Source organism: Mirounga angustirostris, unplaced genomic scaffold (assembly GCF_029215605.1).
Source record: "Mirounga angustirostris isolate CCGP_5_RB_7025 unplaced genomic scaffold, mMirAng1.0.hap1 SCAF_7, whole genome shotgun sequence".
NCBI classification, from domain to species: domain Eukaryota; kingdom Metazoa; phylum Chordata; class Mammalia; order Carnivora; family Phocidae; genus Mirounga; species Mirounga angustirostris.
In genome coordinates this window covers 67,787,620-67,801,676 of record NW_026991715.1, presented here as the reverse complement: position 1 = coordinate 67,801,676, position 14,057 = coordinate 67,787,620, and the positions used below count along the sequence as shown (strand labels likewise).

The 14,057-nt window shown below is 40.8% G+C and overlaps 1 protein-coding gene across 3 annotated transcripts in view; it reads left to right on the top strand.

The window, feature by feature from the left end:
• The window catches only part of TMEM161B (transmembrane protein 161B), a 143,110-nt gene extending 136,973 nt beyond the window's left edge, over nucleotides 1-6,137 (top strand). For all 3 annotated transcript variants that reach the window (XR_010413126.1, XR_010413125.1, XR_010413124.1), the window contains one exon: nucleotides 1,553-6,137. The gene's annotated coding sequence lies outside the window, so the exon portion shown is untranslated. The remainder of the gene's footprint in view (nucleotides 1-1,552) is intronic.
• Nucleotides 6,138-14,057: the final 7,920 nt, after the last annotated feature.

Genomic DNA, 14,057 nt, shown 5'->3' with positions numbered 1-14,057 from the left:
GTTCATAGAAAGTAATCTTTATCACTAGTACATATCGATAATTCCAGGGAAAAGAGTATTAGACAGTAGTTACGATTCAGTGTCATTGCCAGTAAAATAGTAATAATATCATTTGTTTTTAAAGTGCTTTAGGGCTTTTGGAGGACAGGTATTGCTGGATGTAGGTATAAAGTTAAAAAGAAAATTTAAGACGAATGATACTTTTATGGGGATGGCTGAATAGTGTGTTTCAGAGGGACAAGCGAGCCGCAGTGTTTCAGAAAAATGAACGTTGCTACTTAATGGCACAGCCTGTCCCAGTTTAATCATTCCAGAGAGCAGTTCTCCTTTTTGGCAGCACTGGAAACAAAGGTGTAGTGACTCTCCAAACAGAACTGCCTGCAACAGGATTGTCATGGCGCTAGATACGCTCTTCTCCACCCTCAAGGTTCACATTTACCCCATTCCATCCTTGAAGACCTCCCCGATGGCTTCATTGAGGAGGCATGTTTCCTTTCTTTAATTTTTGTGGTACTTTATATTAGATTTTGAAAATTATTCTCATCATACACAGATATCTTTACACCAAAATGTAGAGCAGGAGACAGAGAGGGAGATCTGTGTTCGAATCCTAATTTTCTGCTTCCTGTGTGATCTTAGGCAGGGTACTTAACATCCCTTGGATTCAATTTCAGTTTCCTTAAGCTTTAAAAAATTTCACTGAAATACCTATCACATAGGTATAAAATGAATACTAGTCTCCTCATTACGCTTTTTCTTTCTTTAAATTTATTACAGTCTCCCCAATTGGTTTTAGTCACTTTAAAGATAATCTTTAATCATTGTTAAAACAAACAAACAAACAAACAAACGAATCTTAATCATTATTAACCCCTCTCAGCATTCAGTCCAGTGTCTGACTGTAGGCATTCGATGTGATGCCATGATGAGCAGATGAGAGACCACGGAGGCAACCCACTCTAGTTGGGGTTCCTACCGAATAATGCTGTTGGGGTCGAGGCTGATTCCTCGTCTGGAGTCTTGATATGTACTTTTCCAGGGGCACGCCTTGTTTTATCGGAGAATTAGGCTGCACATCTCAGTGGAGCTTCTATGGTGACATCCACCGCTGAAGGTGAAACAAAATCAAAAGTGCTTCTGGAAAGAACAGAAAAGAGCTTTTGAGGTTTCCCCATCCCCAGTTTTCACCAGGGCCCAGGGGATGCTTTCAGATGTAGAGCATGATGGAGTGTTGGCTCCCAGAAGTCCACCTTCTTGTCTTGAGCAGAATATCAAAGCGAAGGCGGCCCTTCTGAGAGAGCTTCCTCCCATGCTGGGCCCCGCTGAAAGACCATTATTAACCCCACCAATTCATGTCCAAGTGGCATCAATCATTTGGGTCACACAATGCCTGACTGTAAATTATGACATTATCTCTGAGCAGGAAGGTGATAATAATAATAATCATTAAAAAAAAAGAGAAAGCGCCCGGCATGGCCCCGGCCGGCTGAGGACCTTCGCCGGATCTGTCATATTTGTTTTGAACATGAAAGGCTTGGCTGTTCCCTTGCAGGCCCATACATCACAGGGCCTGTCATGGGTTTCTGTAGGACCGGTTGACACAGCTCAGAACAGCAGCTGCTGGATGGCTTTGGGGAGCCTGACTCAAGAAACAGTTGCTGGGGTACCGGGACCACAAGCGTTCTTCCAAAGACTGACTTCCTGTTGTGCTGTCCTGCCACTGCCCTCGGTAAGTCACAACGAGGAGCAAACTGCTGTCACCGAGATGAAAGGCCCCCTTCCTCTGATCTCTCCACTACAAAATTACTTCAGTGCCACACTGTATTTTATGTCAATACCTATTTTATTTTTCAAAATTGAAAAAGATATAAGTACATTGTTCCCTGAATTCCTGATGCTCTGGGTAACCTAGCAACTGACTATACCACATAGTATACAACAGAATATTATCATGCACTCCACTCAACTAACAAGCAAGCAGCACAGATTTCCCTTGCAGATGATTTAGGCTAAATTAATGGTTAATAGTTGCTATTAATATTAAAAATAATAATAACCTCCCTTTTTCATTTCTTAGAGCTAGATTTGTAGGGAATAATGCTCGGTTCTAATTGTACATGTGGGAGAGTGTTTTTCACTGAGCCTACATCTTCCAAGCGATTTGCATGGGATTTAGGGAGCCAGCAGCATGCTGCAAAGTGATAATCACATGAAACAGGCGAGTACATTCGGGACACTTGGAAACCATGCAAAATTTTCAAGTTCAAAATTGGCTCACGCTTTCCACCTCTGGGAAGATTCTGTCAATAAAGGGCTTGTGGGCGGTGATCAGGCTGTTTAGCCATGCTGACCCTGCCCCCCAGTCCTCAGAGAAGGCTGCCAGGAAGCCCTCTGGCAAGCAGCTCCAGGACAAGAATGAAGCCGGAACAAACATCAGGGTCAGGGAGAAGTTCAAGGAGTTTTGACCTGAGAGAACACGGCAAGGTCATGGCACAGAGCAAGAGTCTGCCGAAGAATGGCAGAGGTTACAGGGAAGGGAGGAAAGAGTGAAACAGAAGTTGGATAGAACAAAGCGGGAGAAAAGGACGTGTCTGGGAGCAAGGAGGTAGAGCATCAAACACACATGGCATCATGAAACAGGAGGTGGGTGGGCTCTTTTTGATAACAGACCAACAGCCAAGAGTTGGAGGATATAGGTATGGAACACGAGCTTTTATGTCCACTTGCCCTTCACTTTAGATTTCCTTTCTGGTTGACCCACCTATTTGTGTTTTGTGAAAATAAGCTGCTTAGTTACACATACACAGACACACAGACACACAGACACACAGTTTTCATTAATGGAGCCTTGTGAATAATTCACTTGCTCTTCTTTCCTTCCCTTTAAAAGCAATCAATTTAATTCAGTAGCTTCTTTCCTGAGCCACCGGAACTTTGAGAAGCTCTTGCAACTTTCTTAGAACTCAGACCTCAAAAAGAACCCTTGAAAAGTCCTGCTGTTTCTCTCCTTAACTAGTCACCTCAATCTGAAGAACTAAGGGCTTTTCATTTTGAGTACGTCCTGCTGCTTTTTAATAATCTACGAGTGAATTAGGCATTTTCGCCTTCAGGTTACAGCTGTTGCAAAGAATGTTTCCTTCCCATCACGAAGAAAATAGTTTAATACTTTCTGAGACTCTGAACAACCTGTTATATGAAAAAATGCCCAGTTTCTCATCTAAATTGAATTAACTTCATTTGCAGATATCAGTGTAAAGCTGATTCTGAAAATACTATTGTTTTTTCTTAATTAGAACAAAAATTTAAGAGCACATTTTGCTTACCAATAGGCCAAAGCAATTTTACTTACTTAAAAAGCATTTTGAGGGGCGCCTGGGTGGCTCAGTTGGTTAAGCGACTGCCTTCGGCTCAGGTCATGATCCTGGAGTCCCTGGATCGAGTCCCGCATCGGGCTCCCTGCTCGGCAGGGAGCCTGCTTCTGCCTCTGACCCTCCCCCCCTCTCATGTGCTCTCTCTCTCTCATTCTCTCTGTCTCAAATAAATAAATAAAATCTTTAAAAAAAAAAAAGCATTTTGATATTGTAATCAAGGAACAGCCTTTCCTGTGTCTGGTTTCTAAGTGCTCATGGTTTGTGCCGATTAAGTAGCAAACCATTTGGTTGCACTCCTTGCCACCGGGGAACTGACAGGACACTAAATATCATTGCAGTGCAGCAAAGCATGGAGATGCTCCGGGGACAGCAGAGCTGAAAACACGAATACAATGCATAAGCTTCTGACTGGATGGCAGAAGGGCCATGAGAATCTGGGAATCAGCAACAATCTGAAATTGTGCAGTATTTGGATTTGCTCAGTTTTAAGAAAAGTGTTTTAGAAAGCAGACAACTGGTGTGGTGATTTTTTTCCATGCAGGTGCTGAAGGATCAGCTGCTTTTAAAAAAAAGGTCACATTAATGTATTGGTGCCCAAACACTTGTGAAAGCCAGACCACCCACGGGGAATGTGTTCTTGTCAAAGCCGCAGTGGAGTGACCTGTGCATCGGAGGGTTTCTGTTGCTGAGGTGATGGGATGGGAGGCTGGCAGAGATGGCTGCCTTCTGAATTTGCAAGAGCCCAGCAGGGCAGTGGCACAGAAAGGGTGCGTCCCTCAGTGCATTAGAATCAATCTGCTAATTGTTTCAGGTATGGAATTGTGTGGAGGGTGTGGCTTTAAGCGTTGCTTCGAAAGCAGTTAACTTTTCTTTTCCCAATTCTAAAATGCCTTCTGTTAAAAGAGCATTGATACGATGGAAAAATGTTAGGAGGACAGCTAAGAAATCCTGGGACAGATGATGAAGACAACTGATTGAAATGTTCATGGTTTTGGTGTATTGTCGAGAGAGACAGTGTCACGTCAGTGAGGCGACCACGGTCCTCTGTTTTCATCTAGAAATAGCTGTGAACAGACGGCCATCGGTTTAAAAAAAGTGGTTTAAAAATAGAATTTGAACTTTGTGAGTTTCATATGGTAAATTGCCAATATTACAAAAAATGCCAAATACTACCAAAAAAATCCTTCAAAGTTATATCTAGACAGACCAAAATATGATCCTCACAGGCAGACTGCAGGGTGCTGTTTGTAAGTGAACAGTGGCCCCCTTGCCCATGAGTGAGATGAGGGTGGTCCTGGCCACACACCAGTTTTATACTGAGGACTCGAGAATAGCTCTTTCTCATGTAAGGGTGAGGTGGGTGTCGTTTGCCCACCGTGAATCCTAGTGCTTTTCAGGGTTCCTTGCTGCTTCCTTCTTCCAGGGCTCCCACCCAGTCCAGGTAAGCGATACCCTCAGGCCTCTCATGGACATTACAGTGTTAAAGACATCACTTCTGGCCTTCCCAGCTGGGTATCTGTATCTTAAACGCAGATACTTGGAGTGGATATCACTTAATCCAAAGAAATCCATGTTAGTGATGGCATTCTGGGCATGCCCATGCGAGAGGTTTATTCTGATGGGAGACGAGCCCAGGATCCCTCGAATTATTTCATGCCAGCAAACAGCCTACAAGTATAACTGCACTCTGTCTTTCTACTGAGTGCCGAAGTCCTTCTAATACATTCATTGCCTCCAAACTTTTTTATCAGAACATTCAACTTAGTAAAAATCTAATGTTGGAGACATAGAATTTGCCTATGTACGGATGCTGCCTTGTTCTATTTTCAATTCAAGTGACTTGTTGAAAGAGGATGACGTTAGGTTAGAGACCATTTTTAGCACCTTGAGGAAGTCTTTTTTTTTTTTTTTTTTTTAAGATTTATTTATTTATTTATTTTAGAGCGCACACATGAGCGAAGGCGGGGGAGGGCAAAAGGAGAAGGACTGAGTGTGGAGCCTGATGCGGGACTTGATCTCATGACCCTGACATCATGACCTGAGCGGAAACCAAGAGTCGGACGCTTAACTGACGGAGGCACCCAGGTGCCCTGTGAAACTCTAGATAAAGACAGTGATAGGCAATATATATGTGATGTCATTTTACTCTGGTTAAAGCCGATGTAATATGCTTAGAAGAAGCATCAGAAGGTGTTAGAGGATAGTACGATATACTGAATGTATGGTTAAAATAGTATAGTATTTAAACAATATTCTTGCTTTAAGATATGATTACGGTTCAAATCAGACAACAGCCACAGACAGCCAAACACCACAACAAAACAAGTCCCTTCTGTGATTTCAAATTAGATACTATTATTAAGTGTGTTAAAAAAAAACAGGGTCCTGATTTTCTTTCATCCACCTCCCTGCTCCTTTCTCGTTTTCTTCTCTCACCATCTGCCCCCTATTGGAATCAACCAGACACATTCTGGCAAACCAGGAATGTCATTGTGCCATTCCTGCTCCCAAAGAAGCAGCTCCCCACTTTGGGGAGTGACATAGGGGGCTGCAGGATGCTGTGGTTGGCAGCCCTGCCAACTGTCCTGAACATGGGGAACACGTGGTGGGCATTGGTGATCCCCGTGCTTAAGCTTCCTAACAAATAAATTCTGTTGTCTCTTAGCACTCCACACAGCACCTTTCTTTTGCTACGTTGTGAGTGGTCTGTCCTAAAATTCAAGCGAGGCAGTTTGCCTGGATTTTGTGTCATGTGCGAAGATACATGGCAAACCAAGACCATGTAGTCTTCACAAAGAAGACGTTCTGTTCGACAAGAGTCCAGAGCACTGGGAGAGGGCATGTGAGTTGTGAGGGCCTACCATGCCAGCTCTTAGGAGTCTAGGATGCCCAGCAAGGAGACATGGATGTTTTCCCTTGTTCCTGAATAATTCAGTGCATTTCCTTGGGGCCCTGATTTCTTTTCAAGCATGCAGTGGGCATAAAAAAACCTTGGTGGAGAGGGTTTAAAATTTCTTTCCCAATCAAAATAATCCTATTATATCAAACCAGAAAAAGAAAAGAAGTTGAATAAGGAAGTTGGAAATTGTATTTGGCATGGCCTCGCCTCAGCCCTTTGCATTGAAGTATTAAAATGGATATAGAAAAAAAAAATTGAAGAAGCATTTTTGTTTCAAAAATAAAATACCCATCCCTGAATGTAACCATGAACTATATTCGTAATCTTTCATGTGTTTCTGAATGGTCATTATAAAAATGCCAGCTACGGGGTAAATGGCTGGTACCAGGAATTGATTAGTTCCCACTTTTTACTGTTTGCAGTTTCTTTCATTCAGGGAGCACCGCACTGGCATAAGCTAGAGGCCCACCCCCAAACCTGTGCCCGTACACACACGAATGAAACCTCGGCTAGTTCAGGCCATTAGTTCTAGTCCAAATGGCAGACAACTGAGGTAGAGATCAGCGGCCTAGTCTGCTCTGGTCATCTCCCTCACAGGGTCATTTGCTTGGCAGGAGGACAATGCTAGACACACGCTAACAGGGTTAATTGCAACCACACGTAGGTTTTCTTGTTGGATGACAGGGCACTGCCTTAAAATTGATCCACGCAATGTCGAGGGACTAATTCTGGGCTTCCTTTCAGCCCCTTCCTCACCCCGTGACAGACTGCTGCTACCTACAGGCCCGCGGACGCACTTGCCTGGGTTTGCACCAAGTGTGGGAACAGGCACAGAGCCGGGTCAGAGGGCATGCAGCCAATGTTGCTGCATGCATGTCTCCGCTTTTGTGCTGGCCCTGGCTTCGTCCTACTTTATGCAGATTCCACCTCTGCGAGATCCAGATTGTGCCATATGGGATTCCTGTGTATTACTAGCGAGGACACATGCCTGTGGGAACTATTCTAATGAAGGACCAACCCAGGCACTGCTGCCTGAATAGTTGCTTTTCCCAGGAGAATTTCTGTAAGGGGGGCTGAGGGGTGACGTCTGGGGGGCAAGACATTCTCAATGTCTGGGAAAAGAGTTGTGTGTCTGGTCTTTACAGAGTGTGTGTATGGAGATGGGAAGTTTTAGGGTAGAATTTTCTGAAGCAAAAAAAAAATTTTTTTTTTTTACTTTGTTTTCTTTGTATTTTTTCTCCCTTTATTTTTTCTCCTCTCTTCCCTTTGTTCTTTTATTACCATTATTTTGTGTGTGTATGCACGTGTGCATGCGCATGCATGTGGTCTTGTGTATTTGCCTTATCACTTCTGATGTTTGCTTTCCTTCCATCTAATTATGCTTAATTTTAAAATGTCATGCTTGGATTTTCTCTCTGATAGATTCTGTTGCTTATCTGTTGTTTCAAGTCGCATTTCCTTTGCAGATTCTGCATTCCATTATCAACCCCCATATATTTTAAAGCTGTACCTCTTCCTCTCTTCCTCCTATGGATAACTTTGTACATTTCCATTCCTCAGTAAAGATGCTCCTCTCTCTTCCTTTTTTCCAAACCCTGTTGTTTATAACTGTCATATGGTTTCACTTTATTTTTTGATGGAAGCATTCATTTTATAGTTACTAAATAAAAATAAAAACAAAATTTTCTCTGTTTTCCTCTCAGTCTTCTTTACATCCTTGCCCCATTTTTAAGGCATTTCACCTTTTCATCCATCTTTCTAATCCCAGAAGAATTCTTGCTTTCCATTGCATGGATGCATTCATCTCTAAATCGCAATTTTTCTCTACCCCCCTTCTTATATTCTCTCTCTTTAGTTCAAGTGAAGATTTTATTGATTGCAGATTTTATTTTGCTTTGTCTAAATAGTTATTATCTTCTGTGTAATGCAGTTACTTTTCAGAGCTTGAGATTGAGTCTTACATAGTCCAAAAGAGTACATAACTTGAAGTCAGATGATCTGGGTAGAGACCTGACCTAATCTCTTGTCATAGTTTCATTCATGTCCCTTATTCACTCACTCATTCATTACTTACTGAATTTATTAAACATCTCTCAATGTCTAGTCTGTGCCACCATGGTCCTGGGTAGATACCTTTCACTTGTGCCTATAATTAGCCTGATCTCAGAATTCTTCACTTGAAATAACCCTCTTCTAGACTGATTGACTCATTTTGGGGGGCATTCAGGCTTTCTTCAACAAGGACAATTATGCACCATGACCATTTTTCCTATGACAACTTTTCAAGTTGTGAATAGAAAAAAATATTGAGAGCTGAGACCTACAAGGTTTCCTCTTGCTTACATTTTACAACTTCAATTGAATGGCTCATTGTCTGTTTTCAGATAACCTTGGTCTCTCATAAAGACATATCCCTGGAGTTAGTTTCACTTGTATTTATAGCTGGAGGTGAATTGATAAGTAGAGCTTCTCTTTCCTGTGAATGAGATGTTTTAACAGGTGCTGAGGAGCCGCTTGGCTTCTTATACCGGTACTCCACAGTTAGAAGTTCATTCCTTTAGCTTATGAAATACTTTTATGTTAAAATATAAATACTCCTGGGATGCTAATATATCCAGTCATTAATGCCTCATAAGATCTTTCTCCCTAAGGATACATTTTGGTAGCCAGAGGAAGCCCTCTTTAGGGGGAAAACTAGAAATTGTAGGGTAGTTTTGTAGTACTAAAGATACAAGAAATGCGTGTTTTGCTTATTATCAGCCGTACTACAAAAGCAACTATTTGCCATAGAATGAAACTTCTCATCATCCTTCATTGTCACGGTGTTTAAAGGTCTTGTTGAACCACGATAATTTTTGATAGGGCCTCCTTTGACTTTCAAAAATATCCCAACTTGATGAAATATATAGTCATCCTATTTCTAAGTAACATAGTAGGGCAGAGGAGATAAAAAAGAAAAATTTAAGAATGGCATTCTTTATATTGCTTTAAAAAATCTATTTTATTATTTTCTTTGTATTTTATCTTATTGCTTTATTTATTTACTTATTGTGTATTTATTGCTATTTTTTTCATTTTTTTCAGTTCGTATCTTTGATTCTTTATTCATTATCATTACTGCTTGGTGTAACTTTGGGCACCTTTTCCTATTCTGACCTAAGAACAGACATATTCCTCTAATTCTCTGATCTGATGACCTGTCAAGGGCTGATGCATAATATATTCTCTTATATATATTAGACCTGACTTGGGTGAAACCTTTATTCATGTTATAAAATCAAGAACAGAAGATTAAGGGTTAAATTTTGGCATTGGCCATTTATAGACTGTATAATTTTAGACAAGTTATGTAACCTTCCTGAGCCTCAATTTCCTCTTCTATAAAGTGGGGATAATACTCTTTATCCTGTCAGGGATATTGTGAGAATTAAATGAGATCATGCACACAAAAGTCTTGACACAGAGAAACAGAACAAAAATATATGACCCCCTTTTCTTGTATGTATGGTATCATTTACAATAGGTTATTCTTGGGGCACCTGGGTGGCTCAGTTGGTTAAACGTCTGCCTTCGGCTTAGGTCATGATACCAGGGTCCTGGGACAGAGCCCCAAGTCACGTTGGGTTCCCTGCTCCGTGGGGAGTCTGCTTCTCCCTCTGCCCCTCCCCCCTTTGTGCTCTTTTTCTCTCAAACAAATAAGTAAAATCTAAAAAAAAAAATAATAAAGTAGGTTATTCTTTAAAGACGTGATCTCTAAAGAGTGACATTATACTTCATTTTATTAGTGCAAATATCCAGGTTCTTTCAGGGATTACCTTCCTGGTGATGATTTACTTCTGATTCTTTTTTTCCATTGTTCCAAATGTCACTCTAAGATATTCAGGAGACATGGAGGCATTCTTTCAAGTTCCGTCAGGAAGCAATGTTACTGAAAGTCAGTTTTTGACCAAAAGCACAGATTCCCCCCGATTTTCAAGGAAATGGTGATAAACATAGAACAAACATCATTTCAATTATGTTAAAAAAAAAAAAAAAGAAAAAGACTTGAATTTCAAACAACTTCCCAGGATCTCTGGGAGTGCCCTGTGAGGCTCTTATAGCTTCTTCTGGTTTGCAAAGCTCGGTGGTAGATTTTCAAACCAACAAGTAATCCCTTTGTTATCTCTCCGATTACCATGGCTGCACATCACTCCACCTTCTATCAAGGATTTTGGAGAGAAAAAAGACCAAACTTTGTCAGTTTCCTCCTTAAAAAAAATCAACTAAAATGTAATATGGAGAATGTTTTTAAATATTTACTTGGACTCAAAACCCATGTCAATGTGATTATGTAATTTAGATTCAATTTAGATTAAAAAAAATTAGAAAAAAAATTCTCACCTGAGTTGAATTTTGCTCCCTTTTGTTATTTACTCAAACATGTTGTTGAAGGCATTATCATATTATAGTGTGATGATTTTTTTTTTAAGTTATATTTAGGGTAACTCTAGAGTCATACCATAAGTTTACAGAAATACCATGATTCGATCTAGATTGGGTGACATGTGAAGAAGATTTGGTCAGGGCCCCATCTTGTTCCTTGACAGAAGAAAAAGAATTCATAGTGTAGAAATGGGATTGCTTCTTCCTACATCACCTACATTGCTGAAATACTTAAAAAGGTAGTCAGCATGCAACAGGATATTTCTTTGGCTGGTCTGATGTTGGTTATTGGGCTAGATCTTGCAGTTGCAATTTAGTTGAAAGCCAGAATTAAGTAATTTATTTTATCTCAGGAGCATGCATGAAGGGGTACAGACACTTAACGGATTTCTTACATACATCAGGCTCTACCAGTACTTGTACCATGAAGATGATATTTGTGTTCATCCTTTCAAAAGAGGATTCTAAGCCCTGATTTTCCATTGCCAAAGGTGATAAGCTACTCTAGAGACAACTCGGAGAGCCACTAATCCCCATAAAAGGCCAGCAAATGAAGAAAAGAGGTTAAGGTCATTGACTGGAAGCTATACTGTTCTTTACTGATAGATGGAATGTTGGCTAAAGAAAGTTCTGTTATTTTCAGAACTACTCTGCCAAGGGAAAAACCGGAACTTGCTACTAGAAAAAATAACCTTATTTGAAATACAACTAAGCAATTTTTTTGGATCAGTCCTAAAAGGATGAAGCATGCTTCGTGTCAAGGAAATAATGCCCTTATATGCCCAACTTTCCCATAGTCGTTTTCCTTGTCATCTCAGTTTTGTTGAGTTGTCACGTGTGTGCTCACATGCCATGTGTATATGGGTAAGAGATTCTTCTCTGTTCAAAAGAATAGGTCAATTTTACTTGCTGATTCTGTGGTAGCTTATGTGTTAGTATATCTGCTTCTGTTTTCCCATATAAGAAGACTGAAATCATTTGACTGAGGTGAAACCTTAAAAACACTTCTTTATTTAAACAGAAATGGAACCCTTCTACTGTGTTTCCACTTCTAATGTGTAAGGAAGATGAGAGCCTTCTTGAATAGTGGCTTTTGTCAATCACATGTTTGGAGGGGCTTAAGGAGCCACTGAGATGTCACTCTTCTAGAAACACATTTTACACAAAGTGTGACTTACAGTTCACCAATGTGTGTTCTCTAGATTGCATTAGAAAATGAGGTAGGCCATGGTAGGGTACAGAATGTAGATAAGAGATAACCTCAAAACATTTACCTGACAAGGCCTTGGCTGGGTACTGAACACAGATTTTTTTTTTTTTTTAAATCCTCAAATGTTGTCCTTCATTATTAAAGACATTAAAATATGATGGATACCACTGACACATACTGTTATTGTAAGGGTAATATGCATTACTGAGCCCCTTCTAGCCTAGTGCAGTTTGCCTTAGTGCAGATATTCTGTATTGCTTTTGATAGTGATTCCTAATGTACCCAGTTCTGACCAATAGGGCAAGTAAGTTAGTTATTTGTGAATTTAAGTCAGATCTGGGATACAATGATATATGAATCAAGTTGCATTTCAGATATAGTTGTATAACAAATGACCACAAACCTGGTAGCTTAAGATAACATCTGTTTTTAAACTAACGGTTAGAACAGTTACCTAACAGTTCTGTAGGTCAAGTCTGTCGCAGCAAGACTGGGTTTTTTTTGCTCAGGGTCTCACAAGTCTAAAATTGAGGGGTTTGTGTGCTGCCTTCTTCCAAGCTCATATGGTTGTGGCAGAATTCAGTTCCTTGCGGTTATGGGACTGAAGATGATATTTCCTTGCCGGCTGACACCTGGAGGCTGGTTTCAGATTCCAAGAGCCCCCCACATTCCTTGCCACGTGGTTCCCTCTGTCCTCAAACCAGCAATGGAGAATCTGTGTTGTGTCAGATTCCTCTCACATTTTGAATCTCTCTCTCTCCATCTTTTTTTTTTTTTTTTTTTTTTAAATGAAAAGCTCTATCCGTTTTTAAGAGCTTACCTAATTGGGTCAGCTCCACTCAGGTTAGTATTTTCTAGAGTCAACTGATTTGGGAATTAATTACATCTGCAGAAGCCCTTCAGAGTACACTTGTTCTCCTCCCTCATCTGTGGTTTTGCTTTTTGGATTTAGCTTTTTGTGGTTTTGGTTACCCCTGGTTAACTGCGGTGGGGAAGCAGATCATCCTTCTGACGAATCATCGGCAGGTCAATGGTAGGCTAGCTCTACATCCCAATGCCTACGTCATTCACCTCACTACATCTCCATGTAGGCATTTTATCATCTCACATCATCACAAGAAGGGTGAGTACAGTACAGTAAGGTATTTTATAAGGGGCACCTGGGTGGCTCTGTTGGTTAAGGGTCCGACTCTTGGTTTTGGCTCGAGTTGTGATGGGTTATGGGATCGAGCCCCATGTGGGTATCTGTCCTCAGCAGGGAGTCAGCTTGGAGATTCTCTCCCTCTGCCCCTGCCCCCACTCTCTTTCTCTCTCTCTCTAAGATAAATAAATAAATCTTAAAAAAAAAGATATTTTGGGGCGCCTGGGTGGCTAAGTCGTTAAGGGTCTGCCTTCGGCTGGGATCATGATCCCAGGGTCCTGGGATCGAGCCCCTCATCGGGCTCCCTGCTCGGCAGAAAGCCTGCTTCCCCCTCTCCCACTCCCCCTGCTTGTGTTCCCTCTCTCGCTGTGTCTCTCTCTGTCAAATAAATAAATAAATAAATAAATAAAATCTTTAAAAAAAAAAAGATATTTTGAGAGAGAGTGTGAGAGACCACTTTTACGTAATTATCATTGCAGTGTATTGTTATAATTATTGTACAGACAGTCCTTGAATCATGATGGTTTGACCTAGTGATTTTTCAACTTAACAATGGTGTGGAAATGATATGCAATCAGTAGAAACTGAACTTCGAATTTTGTATTATGATCTTTTCCGGGGCCAGTGATAGGCAGAGCAGTATTGTCACATTATGCTGGACAGCAGCAATGAGCCACAGCTTCCAGTCAGCTGCACCAGCTGGATTGTAGACAACCCATACACCTACAACCAACCATTCTGTACCCATACAGCCATCCTGCACCTGCAGTACAGTATTCAACAAATTACATGAGCTATTCAACGCTTTATTATCAAATAGGCTTTGCGTAGAGGATTTTACCCAACTGTAGGCTAATGCAAGTGTTCTGAGCACATTTAAGGTAGGGTAGGCTAAGCTATGATGTAGGTTAGGTGCATTAAATGTATTTTCAACTTAATTTTCAGCTGATGATGGTATACTGGAATGTAACCCCATCATACTAACGAAGATCTGTATTTTGTTATTAGTTAGTT